This window comes from Pan paniscus, chromosome 1 (assembly GCF_029289425.2).
Source record: "Pan paniscus chromosome 1, NHGRI_mPanPan1-v2.0_pri, whole genome shotgun sequence".
NCBI classification, from domain to species: Eukaryota; Metazoa; Chordata; class Mammalia; order Primates; family Hominidae; genus Pan; species Pan paniscus.
In genome coordinates, this window is record NC_073249.2 from 176,100,338 (window position 1) to 176,120,152 (window position 19,815).

The 19,815-nt window shown below is 38.9% G+C and overlaps 1 protein-coding gene and 1 pseudogene across 3 annotated transcripts in view; one reads left to right on the forward strand and one right to left on the reverse strand.

The window, feature by feature from the left end:
- The window catches only part of FAF1 (Fas associated factor 1), a 523,666-nt gene that overhangs the window by 195,600 nt on the left and 308,251 nt on the right, over positions 1 to 19,815 (forward strand). The gene's annotated exons all lie outside the window — the stretch shown is intronic.
- LOC112438387 (U6 spliceosomal RNA) lies at positions 19,140 to 19,197 on the reverse strand (annotated as a pseudogene).

A 19,815-nucleotide genomic window follows, 5' to 3' on the forward strand; every position in this document is an offset into this window, starting at 1 on the left:
CATCATTGATACTGGCCTGAAGCTTTCATTTTTTGTTGTGTCTCTGCCAGGTTTTGGTGTCAGGATGATGCTGGCCTCATAAAATGAGTTAGGGAGGAGTCTCTCTTCCTCAAGCATTTGGAATGGTTTTAGTAGGAACAATACCAGTTCCTCTCTATGCATCTGGTAGAACTCAGCTGTGAGCTCATCTGGTCCTGGGCATTGTCTGGTTGGTAGGCTTTTTATTATTCATTCAATTTCACTTTACTATTGGTCTGTTCAGGGATTAAATTTCTTCCTGGTCCAATCTTGGGAGGTTGTATGTTTCCAGGAATTTATTCATTTCTTCTATGTTTTCTAGTTTGTGCATAGAGGTGTTCATAGTAGTCTCTGAGGGTTTTTTGTATTTCTGTGGGTTTGGTGGTAATGTCCCCTTTGTCATTTTTGACTGTGTTTATTTGGAGCTATCTCTCTTTCTCTCCTGTTTTTTTTTTTAAGTCTACTTAGTAGTCTATCAGTCATATTCTTTCAAGGAACTAATTCCTGGACTCAGTCTTTTGTATATTTTTTTATGTCTCAGTTTCCTTCAGTTCAGCTTTGATTTTGGTTATTTCTTGTCTTCTCCTAGCTTTGTAATTGGTTTCTTCTTGTTTCTTTAGTTCCTCTAGGTGTGATGTGTGATGTTAGATTGTTAATTTGAGGTCTTTCTAACTTTTTGCTGTGGACATTTAGTGTTATAAACTTTTCTCTTAACACTGCTTAAGCTGTGTCCCAGAGTTTCTGTTACATTGCATCTTTGATCTCATTAGTTTCAAAGAATTGCTTTAATTCTGCCTTTATTTTATTATTTACCCCATGGTCATTCAGGATAGGTTGTTTAATTTCCATTAAATTGTATGCTTTTGAGTGATTTTCTTACTATCAATTTCTATTTTTATTGCACTGGTTCAGTAGTGTGATTGCTATTGTTTTTATTTTTTTTTTAATTTGCTAAGGATTGTTTTATGGCCAATTATGTGATGGAATTTAGAGTATGTACCATGTACAGATGAGAAGAATATATATTTTGTTGTTTTTGGGTGTAGAGTTCTGTAGATATCTGTCAGGTTCTTTTGGTCTAATATTGAGTTCAGATTTTATCTTTGTTAGTCTTTTGCCTCAGTGATCTAATTCTATCAGTGGGGTGTTGAAGTCTACTATTATTGTGTGGTTATCTTAAGTCTCTTTGTAGATCTCTAAGAACTTGCTATATGAATCGGGTGCTTTTATGTTTGGTGCATATATTTAGGATAGTTAGGTCTTCTTGTTGAATTGAACCCTTTAGCATTATGTAATGCCCTTCTTTATCTTTTTTTAATCTTTTTGGTTTAAGGTGTGTTTTGTCTGAAGTTAGAATAGCAACCCCTGTTTTGTTCTGTTTTCTGTTGACTTGGTAGATTTTTCTCTGTCCCTTTACTTTTAGCCAGTGGGTGTCATTGCACATGTGATGGTTCTATTTTTGGCAGCATACAGTTGGGTCTTTCTTCTGTATCTAACTTGCCACTCTGTGCCTTTTAATTGGGGCTTTTAGCCCATTTACATTCAAAGTTTATATTGATAGGTGTGGATTTGATCCAGTCATCGGATTGTTACCTGGTTATTATGCAGACTTGATTGTGTAATTGTTTGTAGGGCTAATGGTCTATGTATTTAAGTGAGTTTTTGTTGTGTCTAGTAATGGTCTTTCCTTTCCATATTTAGCACACCCTTAAGGAGTGTCTATAAGGCAGGTCTCGTGGTGACAAATTCCTAGCATTTGCTCATCTGAAAAGGATTCATTTATGAAGCTTAATCTGGCAGGATATGAAGCTCTTGATTAGAATTTCTTTTCCCTAAGAATGCTGAATATAAACCCCCAATCTCTTCTGGCTTATAGGTTTTCTGCCAAAAGGTACACTGTTAGTCTGTGGGGTTCCCTTTGTAGGTTACCTGTCCCTTTTCTCCAGCTGTCTTTTATTTTGTCTTTTATTTCGACCTTTAAGAATCTGAAGACTATATGTCTTGGGCATAGTTGTCTTATATAGTATCTCAGAGGCATTCTCTGCATTTCTTAAATTTGAATGTTGGCATGTCTAGTGAGGCTGGGGAAATTTTCGCGAATTATATCCTAAAATATGTTTTCCACGTTGCTTGCTTTCTCTCCCTCTTTTTCAGGGACACCAGTGAGATGTAGATGTGGTCTCTTAATGTAATGCCAAATTTTTTTAGAGGTTTTGTTTGTTCTTTTTTGAGTCTTTTAAATTTTAGTCTGAGTTATTTTGGGGAACCAGTGTTTGAGCTTTGGGTTCCTTTTCTCCAGTTGGCTAATTCTGATGTTAATACTGGATTGTGTTCTGAAATTCTTAAAGTGAGTTTCTCAGCTCACTTTAATGGCCATTTCATTTTTCATCTCCCAAATCATTTTATTATATTCCTTAGAATCCTTTATTGGGTTTCAGCTTTCTCCTGAATCTTGATGATCTTCATTCTTATCCATATTCTGAATTCTGTTTCTGTCATTTTAGTCATTTCAGCCTGGTTAAGACCTATTGCTGGGGAACTAGTGTGGTGGTTGTTTGGAGGTGAGAAGACACTGTGGCTTTTTAAATTGGCAGAGTTCTTACACTGATTCTTTCTCATCTGTATGAGCTGAGCATTCATTCTTTGAAGTTGCTGTCTGTTGGATGTGTGGTTTTTTTTTTTTTTTTTTTTTTTGCTTGCTTGCTTGTTTGTTTGTTTTTATCTTCTTTGATGCCCTTGGGGGTTTGATTGTGGTATAAGGTGAGTTTAGTCAACTGACTTTGTTTCCCTTCCTTTGGAGTTGTTGGGGGCCAAGAATGAATCCCTGTGCACGGTAGCCCTGTGCTGGATTCCCAGCTTCCTACCCCTTTGGTCCAGCATCTTTGTCCTCCCTTCATCCACTCTGAATGCCTTCCCTCCAAAGATCTGCTTAGAATGCCCCAGGCTTCCTAATGTCCCAGTCTCTTGGTGGCAGCAGATGTTCGTCCTGGCTGCAGCTAGTTGGCCATCTTCAGCACTTCCCCAGAGTGGTTTTAAACATCTTCTTGGATGGGTCCTTTCTGGCCATAAGAGTCTGAATTATCTCTTCCCATATAGAATCTTAATTTGATTTTGCTCAAAGCAATAACTTTCATAGTTTATAAACAAAAAGTATTCTAGGGGGTAATGGCTTATAATGTTTAAAAGAAAGAAATGAATGGAGGCAGTGAATGATTTCTCATATTATAAAACATGTTAATAGAACAAAGAAGAAATTTGCTTTTGATAATTGTGCTTGAGAAAAATCCAAATGATGTAATATTATTGCATGTTTTGTTGCTTCTGGGTAACAGGTCTGAGTTTTTTATTATTTCTACTCTGAGACGGGCTAGGTCTCATTTTACTTTTTTTTTTTGAGACAGTTTCGTTCTTGTCGCCCAGGCTGGAGTGCAATGGCGCAATCTCGGCTCACTGCACCCTGCACCTCCCGGGTTCAAGCTATTCTTCTGCCTCAGCCTCCCGACTAGCTGGGATTACAGGCACCCGCCACCACGCCCAGCTAATTTTTTGTGTTTTTAGTAGAGACGGGGTTTCACTATGTTGGCCAGGCTGGTCTTGAACTCCTGACCTCAGGTCATCCACCCGCCTCAGCCTTCCAAAGTGCTGGGATTACAGGTGTGAGTCACCATGCCCAGCCCTATTTTACTCTTTTTAATGTTGATATTTTAAATTTTACAAAGTGGTAACAGGCAGTATTAACATGAAATGTGTTTAGTAGTTTTTTCTTTTTTAAATCATGTGGAATTTGAGGTCCAGAGGCCCATAGAGGGCCTGTAATTTGGCTCAGTAATAGTCATTTAGTCATATATAGGGATTATGCTTTTCATCTTAGTTATTGTAAGATTGCAGTAATGTGCTACATTCTGATTAGAAATGGTTAGTAGAGCTACAGTATCCAACTTTCACTACATTTTTTTTCTCTGAATGGAAATAATTGGACTATATTAATAGCCACTTGTTTTATAGGAGCAGAGTCCCCTATCCTCAATGTTTAGTTGCCTTCTAGAAATTATGAAGGTTTAATACTATAAATTAAGGAATAAATTCCTTCCAAATGACCTTGAAAAAAGGTAGTAAATTCTGTAGATAATGTATTGGTTAAAATTTGAGACTCTGAAGAAAAATAAAAACACTATTCCAAATGATCTGTTTTTCAGGCATTTAAATGGCAGATAGAGTGCGTGTAAAGTGTTTTCAGTTTATTGGAGTGTAGCCAACTAAACTGAATGACCTTTTGCTAATTATTTCTCTCCTGGGCAGGCAAATATCCACTTGGAATTATTGCTTACTTAGGTTTGAGTTAGACCTTTTTTCTTTTTGTAGCCTTCTTGTCACTATGCCCTGGAAAATTCTAGAGAAAGATTGCTGTTAAAAACATAAAGCAAAGAATTGTACTCAGAGCAGCATTTGCAATATCCATATTAATCTGTAAGGTAAATTGTTAGGTGAAATGATTTATGGTAATAACTTGGTTTGTGTTAACATAGAGCCACATGAATGTGAACCACCCTAGTTTCCAACGTAAAGATAGACATTTTCATGTAAAATTGAATTAACGTGTCCAAAATATGGAGGAATAAGCTCTTGTAAATTACATCTCTGACAGGTTAGTTTATCTGAAACTCTAAATCTGAGAAAACATTGAAATTTTTCTTGGCAGTAATGAACCTTAGAAAATTAACAGAATTTCTACTTTTGCCCTTGAAGGAATAACTGATATAGTACCCCTCTTCCTGCTGTACACACCTGGAAAGCTGGAGAAAATATATGAAACAACTGCTTGCAGGCATTGGGCATTAGGCAGCGTAGGCCTATGATTCATGAGAAATGGGAAACAAGCAAGGTGAGCCCTGTAGATGCCCCTGATTTCTGCATGGAGAAAATTTCTATACAACAGTCCATGAAAAAGGGAATGTAAGCAGAGCCCAACGGTCCTGCAGAGTTAAAGAGCTAGGAGATTCCCTGAGACTGAGATTGGAATGTATAGGGCTCAGTACTAAGAGAAAGATTGCTACATAGGGAAACATGCAGATATCTGAATGATGCTTTCTGCAAATCTTTGGCTGAATAGTAATCTCTACACGATTGAGTACACTGAACAATTCCTCGACCTTATACGTAGGACTAGAATACTATTGAATTCCTTCCCACCAGAGGAAAAAGACTTGTCGCACACAGGGTACAGTTAGTACTGAGACCCCAGAATAAGTATTTTCCATATTAGTAATTAAAACTGAGGAAGTTAAAAATATTTCTTAATTAATAATAGTAATGAACTCCTTACATATTAACATAAATAAGACTCTTAATGAAAAATAATTTTTCAGAACAAAAAAAGTAATGAGAAAGTGGTATTCTCTTAGGTGCATTGCAAACTCTTCAATATCTGTCCATATAAAAGCTGGATTCTTATATCTCCTCCTCCATTTATTCTGTTGCAGTATGTTACTTCTGTTGAAGTATATAAAGAAAATGCTACCAAACAGCTATATAGTTGGTGAAGGGAGGGATATTTTAATAGCCAGATAATTATGGACATTCTTAATTGATAGTACACTGAAACTTGGGAAATGGTGGTTTCTTAAAAGTTTATTTCAATGTAAAACCTGAAACCACTTCAATGAAATTTTAATGTTCTGTTATATTAAAATCCATTGGTCATTTGGAAAATATTGGTTCACTTTGCTATGATATTAACAAAATGTCGATACATTATGTGATATCAATAATTTACTCTGATGGATTTAACAGTTTAACTGTTGAAAAGGTCAGTGAATATGAAGACATAGCAATAAAAACAATGCAAACTGAAGCACACACAGCAAAAATACTGGGAGCTAGGGGCTGGAGAGGGAAGGATGTTGTCTGAACGACTTCTAGGCAAATATAAAATGGTACAATGTATGTCTGATTAGAGCCCCTAAAATAGAGGAGAGAGTGGAAAGGGGGAAATTTTAACGAATAACTCAATGCTAGCCAAATTTGGTGAGAACTATAAACTCACAAATCTAAGAAGTTTCATAACAACAAGCAGGAGTAACTCAAAGGAAACCGCATCAAGGCACATCATTATCAAATTGTTAAAAATCAGTACTAGAAAAGTCTTGAAAGCAGCCAGAGCCAGAGAAACAAAGATACATTTTATATTTTATTTTGTTTTATTTTATATTTTATGTATTTATTTTTTGAGATGGAGCCTAACTCTGTCACCCAGGTTGGAGTGCAGTGGCGTCATCTCGGCTTACAGCAACCACTACCTCCTGAGTTCAAGTGATTCTCCTGCCTCAGCCACCCGAGTAGCTGGGACTACAGACGCATGCCACCATGCCCCAGCTAATTTTTTTGTATTTTTAGTAGGGACAGGGTTTCAGTATGTTGGCTAGGCTGGTCTTGAACTCCTGACCTCAGGTGATCACCTGCCTTGGCCTCCCAAAGTGCCGGGATTACAGGTATGAGCCAACGCGCCTGGCCTACATTCTATATTTTAAAAGAGAGATTTATCAGATGAGTAGGTTGTGAAAATTTTCTCCCATTTTGTAGGTTGCCTGTTCACTCTGATGGTAGTATCTTTTGCTGTGCAGAAGCTCTTTAGTTTAATTAGATCCCATTTGTCAATTTTGGCTTTTGTTGCCATTGCTTTTGGTGTTTTAGACTTGAAGTCCTTGCCCATGCCTATGTCCTGAATGGTAATGCCTAGGTTTTCTTCTAGGGTTTTTATGGTTTTAGGTCTAACATTTAAGTCTTTAATCCATCTGGAATTAATTTTTGTATAAGGTATAAGGAAGGGATCCAGTTTCAGCTTTCTACATATGGCTAGCCAGTTTTCCCAGCACCATTTATTAAATAGGGAATCCTTTCTCCATTGCTTGTTTTTCTCAGGTTTGTCAAAGATCAGATAGTTGTAGATATGTGGTGTTATTTCTGAGGGCTCTGTTCTGTTCCATTGATCTATATCTCTGTTTTGGTACCAGTACCATGCTGTTTTGGTTACTGTAGCCTTGTAGTATAGTTTGAAGTCAGGTAGCGTGATGCCTCCAGCTTTGTTCTTTTGGCTTAGGATTGACTTGGCGACGCGGGCTCTTTTTTGGTTCCATATGAACTTTAAAGTAGTTTTTTCCAATTCTGTGAAGAAAGTCATTGGTAGCTTGATGGGGATGGCATTGAATCTATAAATTATCTTGGGCAGTATGGCCATTTTCACAATATTGATTCTTCCTACCCGTGAGCATGGAATGTTCTTCCATTTGTTTATATCCTCTTTTATTTCACTGAGCAGTGGTTTGTAGTTCTCCTTGAAGAGGTCCTTCACATCCCTTGTAAGTTGGATTCCTAGGTATTTTATTCTCTTTGAAGCAATTGTGAATGGGAGTTCACTCATGATTTGGCTCTCTTTTTGTCTGTTATTGGTATATAAGAATGCTTGTGATTTTTGCACATTGATTTTGTATCCTGAGACTTTGCTGAAGTTGCTTATCAGCTTAAGGAGATTTTGGGCTGAGACAGTGGGGTTTTCTGGATATACAATCATGTCATCTGCAAACAGAGACAATTTGACTTCCTTTTTTCCTAATTGAATACCCATTATTTCCTTCTTCTGCCTAATTGCCCTGGCCAGAACTTCCAACACTCTGTTGAATAGGAGTGGTGAGAGAGGGCATCCCTGTCTTGTGCCAGTTTTCAAAGGGAATGCTTCCAGTTTTTGCCCATTCAGTATGATATTGGTTGTGGGTTTGTCATAGATAGCTCTTACTATTTTGAGATACGTCCCATCAATACCTAATTTATTGAGAGTTTTTAGCATGAAGCATTGTTGAATTTTGTCAAAGGCTTTTTCTGCATCTACTGAGATAATCATGTGGTTTTTGTCTTTGGTTCTGTTTATATGCTGGATTACATTTATTGATTTGCGTATATTGAACCAGCCTTGCATCCCAGGGATGAAGCCCACTTGATCATGGTGGATAAGCTTTTTGATGTGCTGCTGGATTCGGTTTGCCAGTATTTTATTGAGGATTTTTGCATCAATCTTCATCAAGGATATTGGTCTAAAATTCTCTTTTTTGGTTGTGTCTCTGCCTGGCTTTGGTATCAGGATGATGCTGGCCTCATCAAATGAGTTAGGGAGGATTCCCTCTTTTTCTATTGATTGGAATAGTTTCAGAAGGAATGGTACCAGTTCCTCCTTATACCTCTGGTAGAATTCGGCTGTGAATTCATCTGGTCCTGGACTCTTTTAGGTTGGTAAGCTATTGATTATTGCCTCAATTTCAGAGCCTGTTATTGGTCTATTCAGAGAGTCAACTTCTTCCTGGTTTAGTCTTGGGAGGGTGTATGTGTTGAGGAATTTATCCATTTCTTCTAGATTTTCTAGTTTATTTGCACAGAGGTGTTTGTAGTATTCTCTGATGGTAGTTTGTATTTCTGTGGGATCGGTGGTGATATCCCCTTTATCATTTTTTATTGCATTTATTTGATTCTTCTCTCTTTTCTTCTTTATTAGTCTTGCTAGCGGTCTATCAATTTTGTTGATGCTTTCAAAAAACCAGCTCCTGGATTCATTAATTTTTTGAAGGGTTTTTTGTGTCTCTATTTCCTTCAGTTCTGCTCTGATTTTAGTTATTTCTTGCCTTCTGCTGGCTTTTGAATGTGTTTGCTTTTGCTTTTCTAGTTCTTTTAATTGTGATGTTAGGGTGTCAATTTTGGATCTTTCCAGCTTTCTCTTGTGTGCATTTAGTGCTATAAATTTCCCTCTACACACTGCTTTGAATGTGTCCCAGAGATTCTGGTATGTTGTGTCTTTGTTCTCGTTGGTTTCAAAGAACATCTTTATTTCTGCCTTCATTTCGTTATGTACCCAGTAGTCATTCAGGAGCAGGTTGTTCAGTTTCCATGTAGTTGAGCAGTTTTAAATGAGTTTCTTAATCCTGAGTTCTAGTTTGATTGCACCGTGGTCTGAGAGACAGTTTGTTATAATTTCTGTTCTTTTACATTTGCAGAGGAGAGCTTTACTTCCAACTATGTGGTCGGTTTTGGAATAGGTGTGGTGTGGTGCTGAAAAAAATGTATATTCTGTTGATTTGGGGTGGAGAGTTCTGTAGATGTCTATTAGGTCTGCTTGGTGCAGAGCTGAGTTCAATTCCTGGGTGTCCTTGTTGACTTTCTGTCTCGTTGATCTGTCTAATGTCGACAGTGGGGTGTTAAAGTCTCCCATTATTATTGTATGGGAGTCTAAGTCTCTTTGTAGGTCACTCAGGACTTGCTTTATGAATCTGGGTGCTCCTGTATTGGGTGTATATATATTTAGGATAGTTAGCTCTTCTTGTTGAATTGATCCCTTTACCAGTATGCAACCTACTCATCTGACAAAGAGCAACCTACTCATCTGACAAAGGGCTAGTATCCAGAATCTACAATGAACTGAAACAAATTTACAAGAAAAAAACAAACAACCCCATCAAAAAGTGGGTGAAGAACATGAACAGACACTTCTCAAAAGAAGACGTTTATGCAGCCAAAAAACACATGAAAAAATGCTCATCATCACTGGCTACCAGACAAATGCAAATCAAAACCACAATGAGTTACCATCTCACACCAGTTAGAATGGCAATCATTAAAAAGTCAGGAAACAACAGGTGCTGGAGAGGATGTGGAGAAATAGGAACACTTTTACACTGTTGGTGTGACTTTAAACTAGTTCAACCATTGTGGAAGTCAGTGTGGCGATTCCTCAGGGATCTATAACTAGAAATACCATTTGACCCAGCCATCCCATTACTGGGTATATATGCAAAGGACTATAAATCATGCTGCTATAAAGACACATGCACACGTATGTTTATTGCGGCACTATTCACAATAGCAAAGACTTGGAACCAACCCAAATGTCCAACAATGATAGACTGGATTAAGAAAATGTGGCACATATACACCATGGAATACTATGCAGCCATAAAAAATGATGAGTTCATGTCCTTTGTAGGGACATGGATGAAATTGGAAATCATCATTCTCAGTAAACTATCACAAGAACAAAAAACCAAACACTGCATATTCTCACTCATAGGTGGGAATTGAACAATGAGAACACTTGGACACAGGAAGGGGAACATCACACTCTGGGGACTGTTGTGGGGTGGGGGGAGGGGGGAGGGATAACTTTAGGAGATATACCTAATGCTAAATGACGAGTTAATGGGTGCAGCACACCAGCATGGCACATGTATACATATGTAACTAACCTGCACATTGTGCACATGTACCCTAAAACTTAAAGTATAATAATAATTTTAAAAAAATTAAAATAAGAGAGAGATTTAAAAATAATAAATACACAGCACTTTGGGAGGCTGAGGCGGGCAGATCATGAGGTCGGGAGATTGAGACCATCCTGGCTAACACAGTGAAACCCCGTCTCTACTAAAATCACAAAAAATTAGCTGGACGTGGTGGCTGGTGCCTGTAGTCCCAGCTACTCGGAAGGCTGAGGCAGGAGAATGGTGTGAACCTAGGAGGCAGAGCTTGCAGAGAGCCGAGATCGCACCACTGCACTCTAGCCTGGGCAACAGAGCAAGACTCCATCTCAAAATAATAACAATAATAATAATAAAAAATACAGACTTCTTATCAGAAGCAGCGCACACCAGGAGGCAATGCAGTAAGTGTTGAAGAAATAAAATTTTCACCTAGAATGCTATATTGAACAAAATAATCTTTCAGAAATGAAGACTGGAGATAGTTTTTAGATAAACAAAAGCTATAAGAGATGTTAAAGTAAGCACCCAGGCAGCCTGAAAGAAAACGATAACAGATGGAAGATTAAGTTAATACAGAGAAATGAAGAGCACTAGAAATTGTAAATATTTGGGTACACATTTTTTAAAAACCTTTTCTGTATTTTTAAATTTATTTAAATGAGAATTGACCTTTAAAAGTAGAAATTATAGCAATGTATTATAGCATTTGTAAAATGTGTACAAGTACAGGTATGACAACAATAACATGAAGAATAGGAAAGGGAACTAGAAGTATTCTGTCGTAAAACAGATTTCTGTCTGATTTGAAGGTAGTCTTTGTTGAGTTAAAAATGTATGTTGTGCTGGGCGCGGTGGCTTATGCCTTTAATCCCAGCATTTTGGGAGGCCGAGGCAGGTGGATCACTTGAGGTCAGGAGTTTGAGACCATCCTTGCCAACATGGTGAAACCCTGTCTCTACTAAAAATAGAAAAGTTAGGCCAGACATGGTGGCTCACTCTTCTAATCCCAGCACTTTGGGAGGCCAAGGTGGGTAGATCACTTGAGGTCAGGAGTTTGAGACCAGCCTGGCCAATATAGCAAAACATCGTCTCTACTAAATATACAAAAATTAGCTGGACATGGTAGCATGTGCTGGTAATTTCAGCTACTCAGGAGGCTGAGGCATGAGAATCAGTTGAATGTCAGAGGCAGAGGTTGCAGTGAGCTGAGCTCATGCCACTGCACTCCAGCCTGGGTGTCAGAATGAGACTACATTAAAAAAAAATTATGTTGTAAACTTTAGAGCAATCACTGAAACCGTGAATACAGATAATGGTCATTAAGCTCAGTGTTGAAATGAAATAGAGTACTTAAAAAATACTCAAAAATCCCCAGTGAAGAAAAAAAGATGATAAGTGAAATAGATAAGACCAATAGAAAAGAAATAAGACCATATAAATAATTATAATACATATAAATGATCTCATGTTATAATTAAAAGGTAGAGATTGTTACACTGAATAAAAAAGGGAAACCCGTTTGTATGATATATACAGGAAACCTGCTTTATAAAGTATAGAAATTGAATAAAAACTAAAAATGAAAAGAACTGGAAAATATCTATGAAAATTGTAATCATAACCTGAAGGATCTATGTTAGTATGGGATGAGCTAGACTCTGGACAAAGAATATTATGAAGGACAGATGGGGACATTTCATAATAATGAAACTGTAGATTCATCAAGAAGACATAAGTATCCTAACTGTGTATATATCTAATAACAGAGTTTGAAATATTTAAAATCAAAAACTGGTAGAATTGAAGTAAGAAATGGACAAATCCAAACTGACAGAACTGAAGTAAGGAATGGATGAATTCACAATGGGAGATTATAACACTCCTGTCTCACTATAATGTTCAGAACAACAGACAAAAAATCTGAACAGCATAGAAACCAATTTGACTTACTTAAAATGTATATAATACTCCTCATTATAACAGCAAAAGACATGTTCTTTTCTTGGGCAGTTGATCATTAAGGTAGAACATATGCTCAGTCACAAAAATTTAAAATTGTTTAAATTAAGTGACAAGTGTTCTGGCAACAATGGAATTAAGTTAGAAATCACAAGAATTTGGAATATCCCTGTATATTTGGAAATTAAACAACATATTCCTAAATAAACCATAAGTCAAAGAAGAAATCACAAGGGAAAGTAGAAAATATTTTGAACTGAATTGTGATGAAAACATGATGATATGGTTTGGCTGTGTCCCTTCCAAATCTCATCTTGAATTCCCACAGGGAGGGACCTGATGGGAGGTAATCGAGTTATGGGGGCAGGTCTTTCCCATGCTGTTCTCGTGATAGTGAATAAGTCTCATGAGATCTGATGATTTTATAAGGAGGAGTTTCCCTGCACAAGCTCTCTCTCTTTGCCTGCAGCCATCCATGTAAAGTGTGACTTGCTCCACCTTGCCTTCCAGCATGATTGTGAGGCCTCCCCAACCATGTGGAACTATAAGTCCGTTAAACCCTTTCTTCTGTATAAATTACCCAGTCTCAGGTATGTCTTTATCAGCAGCGTGAAAATGGACTAATACAGTAAATTGGTACTGAGAGTGGGGCACTGCTGAAAAGATACCTGAAAATGTGGAAGCAACTTTGGAACTGGGTAACACGCAGAGTTTGGAATAGTTTGGAGGGCTATGAAGAAGACAGAAAAATGCAGGAAAGTTTGGAACCTCCTGGAGACTTGTTGAATGGCTTTGGTCAAAATGCTGATAGCGATATGGACAATAAAGTTCAGGCTTAGGTGGTCTTAGATGGAGATGAAGAACTTGTTGGGAAATGGAACAGAGGTGACTCTTGTTGTGTTTTAGCAAAGATACTGGCAGCATTTTGCCTCTGCCCTAGAGATTTGTAGAACTTTGAACTTGAGGAGATGATTTAGGGTATTTGGCAGAAGAAATTTCTAAGCAGCAAAGTGTTCAAGAGGTGACTTGGATGCTGTTAAAGGCATTCAGTTTTATAAGAGAAGCAGAGCATGTAAGTTCAGAAAATTTGTGGCCTGACAATGTGATAGAAAAGAAAATCCCATTTTCTGAGGAGAATTTAAGCCAGCTGCAGAAATTTGCATAAGTAATAAGGAGCCAAATGTTAATCCCCAAGACAATGGGGAAAATGTCTCCAGGGCGTGTCAGAGGTCTTCACAGCAGGCCCTCCCATGACAGACCCAGAGGCCTAGAAAGAAAAAGTGGTTTCATGGGCTGGACCCAGGGTCCCTGTGCTGTGTGCAGCCTAGGGACTTGGTGCCTTGCATCCCAGCTGCTGCAGCTATGGCTGAAAGGAGTCAATGCAGAGCTTGGGCTGTGGCTTCAGAGGGTACAAGCTCCAAGCCTTGGCAGCTTCCATGTGGTGTTGAGCCTGCAAGTGCACAGAAGTCAAGAATTGAGGTTTGGGAACCTCTGCCTATATTTCAGAAGATGTGTAGAAGTGCCTGGATGCCCAGGCAGAAGCTTGCTGTGGGGGTAGGGCACTCCTGGAAGGCCTCTGCTAGGGCAGCGCAAAAGGGAAATGTGGGGTCAGAGCCCCCACACAGAGTCCCTACTGGGCACTGCTTAGTGGAGATGTGAGAAGACAGCCACTGTTCTCCAGACCCCAGAATGGTAGATCCACGGACAGCTTGCACCGTGAACCTGGAAAAACCACAGACACTCAGTGCCAGCCCTTGAAAGCAGCCAGGAGGTACGCTATACCCTGCAAAGCCACAAGGGCGGAGCTGCCCAAGGCCATGGGAGGCCACCTCTTGCATCAATGTGACCTAGATGTGAGACTTGGAGTCAAAGGAGATCATTTTGGAGCTTTAAGATTTGACTGCCCTGCTGGATTTTGGACTTTCATGGAGCCTTTAGCCCTTCATTTTGGCCAGTTTCTTCCCTTTGGAATGGGTGTATTTATCCAATGCCTGTACCCCCATTGTATCTAGGAAGTAACTAACTTGCTTTTGATTTTACAGGCTCGTAGGTCGAAGGGACTTGCCTTGTCTCAGATTTGGACTGTGGACTTTTGAGTTAATGGTGAAATGAGTTAAGACTTTGGGGGACTGTTGGGAAGGCATGATTGGTTTGGAAATGTGAGGACATGAGATTTTGGAGGGGCCAGGGGCAGAATGATATGGTTTGGCCGTGTCCCCACCCAAATCTCATCTTGAATTCCCACGTGTTGTGGGAGGGACCTTGTGGGAGGTAATTGAGTCATGGGGGTGGGTCTTTCCCATGCTGTTCTCATGATAGTGAGCAAGTCTTATCAGATCTGATGGTTTTGTAAGGAGGAGTTTCCCTACACAACCTCTCTCTGCTTGCTGCCATTCATGTAAGATGTGACTTGCTCCTCCTTGCCTTCCACCATGATTATAGGGCCTCCCCAACCATTTGGAACTGTAAGTCCATTAAACCTCTTTCTTTTATAAATTGCCCAATCTCAGGTATATCTTTATCAGCAGTGTGAAAATGGACTAATACACATGGCATATCAGCATTTGTTTGATACTGAGAAATTGGTATTGAGAGGGAAACTTACGGTTCAAATGCTTAATTACAAATAAAGTTGTAAAAGCAAGGACTAAAGCTTCCATCTAAGAAGTAGGAAAAGTCCTCACTTTCATTTCCAGCCAGTATGGAATAACAGGAATCAGATTTACTGTCATTCCTATTACAACTAAAAACCACCCAAAAGGCTTAGTGGGAACAAGATTGGTAATAGTGTCTGTTCCTACCAGCTAGATTGGAAAACCTCATAATTCATGTGGCTTTGGTTACACTACTCAGAAGGATCTTTCCTCAGTGGTGGAGAGTACTAGTACAAGATTAAATACTGCTTGGGCAATGCTGACTAACAAATCTTAAAAGCAAAACACAGAAGGATTAAATTGTGTCTAAGTAACATAACTGCATCCCAAAATTAAGCTCAGGAATATTTATAGGATTACAAAAATATCCAGCACTTAACAAGATAAAATTTACAATGTCAGGCATCCAATAAAAAATTACCAGGCATGCAAAGATGTAGAAAAACCTGGCCCATAATGAGGAGAGAAATTGATCAATCATAACTAACCCAGGTCTAACCTAGATGTTAGAATGAGCAGATAGGCTGGGCACGGTGGTTCACGTCTGTAATCCCAGCAGTTTGGGAGGCCAAGGTGGGCGTATCACGAGATCAGGAGATCGAGACCAGCCTGGCCAACGTGTTGAAACCCCGTCTCTTCCAAAAATACAAAAATTAGCTGAGCATGGTGGCGTACCCCTGTAATCCCAGCTACTCAGGAGACTGAGGCAAGAGAATTGCTTGAATCCTGGAGGCAGAGGTTGCAGTGAGCCAAGATCGCGCCACTACACTCCAGGCTGGGCTACTAAGCGAGACTATGTCTCAAAAAAAAAAAAAAAAAAAAAAGAACAGATAATGACATTAGAGCAGTTATTATAACTGTATTACCTGTGTTCAAAAAGAGAGAGGGAAGGTTTAAAATAAGGCATTGGAAATGTGGAAATGACCCAGTTGAACAACTAGAGTTGAAGACTGTGATGTCTGAAGTGAAAAGCCACCAGATGAGATTAACAGCAGATCTGACATTGAAGAAAATACTGGTAAACTTGAAGACATTGCAATGGAAGCCACTTTGTAAAACACTTTGGTAGTTTCTACATAGGTTCTCAAGAGAAATGGAGGCATATGTCCACCAAAGACATGTACATTATTGTTTATAGCAACTTTCTTTGTAATAGCTCCAAACAGGAAACAACCCCAAATGTACATAAAGCAAATTGTTGTATATGCATACAGTGGTATACTTATTAATAAAAGGAGTGGGCTATTGTTACCTGCAATGATATGGAAAAATCTCAGTTCATTTTGAGTGAAAGAAGCCAGAATACATTCTGCAATTCCATTATGTAAAATTATAGAAAATTCAAACTAAGGCACAGTCATAGAAATCAAATTAGTGGTTCTCTAGGGAAGAGGTTGGGGATGGTATGGTGGAATTACCAAGGGGCACATGGAAACCATTGAGGGTGATGGATAAATTCATAACATTGATTAAGGTGGTGATTTCATTGTTGGATTCAATTGTTTAAACTTATTAAATTTAGATTTCAAATATGTGCAGTTTATTTTACGTTAAACATATCTTAATGAAGCCATTAAGACCTTTTGAAGAGGATGATGGTTGGGTGCAGCGGCTCACACCTGTAATCCCAGCACTTTGGGAGGCTGAGGCAGGTGGAACACTTCAGGTCAGGAGTTCGAGACCAGCCTGGCCAACATGGTGAAACCCCATCTCTACTGAAAAATACAAAAATTAGCCAGGTGTGGCGGTGTGTACCTGTAGTCCCAGCTACACTGGAGGCTGAGGCGGGAGAATCACTTGAACCCGGGAGGCGGAGGCTGCAGTGAGTTGAGATCACCCCACTGCACTCCAGCCTGGGTGACAAAATGAGACTATGTCTCAAAAAAACAAAACAAAACCAAAAAAATGAGCAAATCAAACCCAAAGTAAGTACAGAAGCATAATAATATGTATAAGAGCAGAAAACAGTAAGTGGAAAATGGATAAGTAGTAGAGAAAATGAACAAAACCTAAAGCTGTTTTTTAAAAAGATTAATAAAACTGATAATTATTTTGCTAGTGTGAAAAACAAGAACAGAAGAGAAAACACAAGTTATTCATATTGGGAATGAAAGAAGCGCCTACGTACATTACATGGACTATAAGGTGATATTAAGAACAAACTTATGCTGGTAAATTTACATGAAACTCTAAAAGGTTAGAAAAATTATTTTAAAGGTACAAGTTACCACATTCACAGAAGTAAAAAATTTGAATAGCTGTACATCAAATATATAAATTGGATTGTCAATCAAAACCTTCCCACAAAAAGGGCCTGGCATGGTGGCTCACACCTGTAATCCTAGCACTTTGGGGAGGCCAAGGTGGGCAGCTCACCTGAGGTCAGGAGTTCGAGACCAGCCTGGCCAACAGGACGAGACCCCCGTCTCTACTAAAAATGCAAAAGTTAGCCGGGCATGGTGGCACGCGCCTGTAGTCCCAACTACTCAAGAGGCTGAGGCAGGAGAATCGCTTGAACCTGGGAGGCGGAGGTTGCAGTGAGCCAAGATAGTGCCACTGCACTCCAGCCTGGGCAATAGAGTGAGACTGTGTCTCAAAAAACAAAAACAAAAACAAAACCTTCCCACAAAGAAAACCTGAAACGCTAGATGGCTTTTCTGGTGAATTCTATCTAATATTTAAGGAAGAACTGTTACCAGTCCTTCGCAAAAAAGAGAGAGATGAAACATTGCCTCATTTATTTTATGAAGCTAGCATTACCCTAATACCAAAATTAGATAGAGATTTTTACAGGAAAATATTTCTTATAACTATGGAGGGAGAAATCCTTTACAAAATAGTTGCAAACTGAATTTAGTAAAATATAATAAAATGTATAAATACGTTTATATTATACATCATAGCCAAGTAGGCCATGTGGGCTTGTTTACAAAAACATAGTAGGCTGGGTGCAGTGGCTCAACGCCTGTAATCCCAGCACTTTGGGAGGACGAGGTGGGTGGATCATGAGGTCAGAAGTTCAAGACCAGCCTGGCCAACGTGGTGAAACCCTGTTTCTACTAAAAATACAAAAATTTGTCAGGCGTGGTGGCACGTGCCTGTAGTCAGCTACATGGGAGGCTGAGGCAGGAGAATTGCTTGAACCTGGGAGGCGGAGGTTGCAGTAAGCCGAGATCATGCCGCTGCACTCCAGCATGGGCCACAAAGTGAGACTCCATCTCAAAACAAACAAACAAATAGAAATGCTGAATAGTGCTGAATGGCCCTAGCACTGCTCTTGATCGTAGGAGGGAAATACTTAGTATTTAGTATTTCATTATCAACTATTATAGGTTCTTCAGCAATGCCCTCTATCAAGTTTACAAAGCTGCCTTATATTCCTACTTTGCTCTAAGTTTAGCTCTTTTTTTTTTTAACATGAAATGGGTGTTGAATATTGTCAAATGCTTTTTCTCATTTACTATACTAATATGGGGATGTACAGCTTGTTTAACAGCTTATAATCCATCACTGTACATCCCCATATTAGTATAGTAAATGAGAAAAAGCATTTGACAATATTCAACACCCATTTCATGTTAAAAAAAAAAAAAGAGCTAAACTTGGAGCTATTTGTTTGTACACGTATAAACATGGATAAATCTGGCCAGGTGCGGTGGCTCATGCCTATAATCCCAGCATTTTGAGAGGCCAAGGCAGGCAGATCACTTGTGGTCAGGAGTTTGAGACCAGCCTGGCCTGCATGGTTAACCCCCGTCTCTACTAAAAATACAAAAATTAGCTGAGTGTGGTGGGATGCGCCTGTAGTCCAGCTACTCGGGAGGCAGAGGCAGGAAAATCACTTGAACCCAGGAGGTGGAGGTTGCAGTGGGCCGAGATTGCGCCACTGCACTCCAGCCTGGGCAACAGAGAGATACTGTTTCAAATGAAAAAAAAAAAAAAAAAAGAAAAGAAAAGGATAAATCTCGAAAACATTACTCCAAACAAAGGAACCCAGACAAAAGTAATCTTTAGGGTGAGAAGGAGGATCAGTGTGGGTAGGGGCAGGCTTTTGATCTAAGAATGTATGAGGAAAGTTTTTGTGCTATGGGAAATGTTCTTATCTTGATTGTGTGGTGGTTATAACACTGTATATATTTGTCAAAACTCATGAGTGAGTTTTATTACATATAAATCATAATCCAATTAAGTTAATGTTTTAAATTCTATTTATCATGCTAATCTTCTCTGTATTGTTCCAAATTTAGTATATATGCTGCCAAAGCAAGCACTTAAGTTAATTTTTTAAATACAAAAGTATGCTATTGGATTCAGTGATTTGTTCTTGATGACATCTGCATGTCTTCACAATTTTTCAAGGAACGTGGCCTGGGGTGGGATACTGCAGTGGCAGTGCCATCTTGTGGTAAGATCTTTGGAGTTAGGTAGACACAAATATGAATTCTGGCTCTGAAACTTGCTACATTCCAGTACTTTGTTCCCCTGAATTATTTTGGATTTCCTAAAAACAGTAACTCCTGTGTTTTGAGAACCTATACTGCCCAGGTACTATGCTAGGCACTTATGTGTATGTTATCTCATCAATTGTAATAATAATAATACAACTCAAAATAACATTTTTTGAGTTCCTTAGTATGTATTAGGCACTCTGCAAAACATTTTTCGTGAATTATATCACTTAATACAGCAACCCAATGAAGTGTTTGTTCTACGGTTGTCATTTCCACTTTGCAGAAGAAGAGATTGAGGCTGAGAATCGTGTTTTTTTTTTCTTTCTCTGAGACAGGTTCTCACTCTATCATCCAGGATAGAGTGCAGTGGCAACGATCATGGCTCACTGCAGCCTCCATCTCCTGGTCTCAAGCAGTACTCCTGCCTCAGTCTCCTGA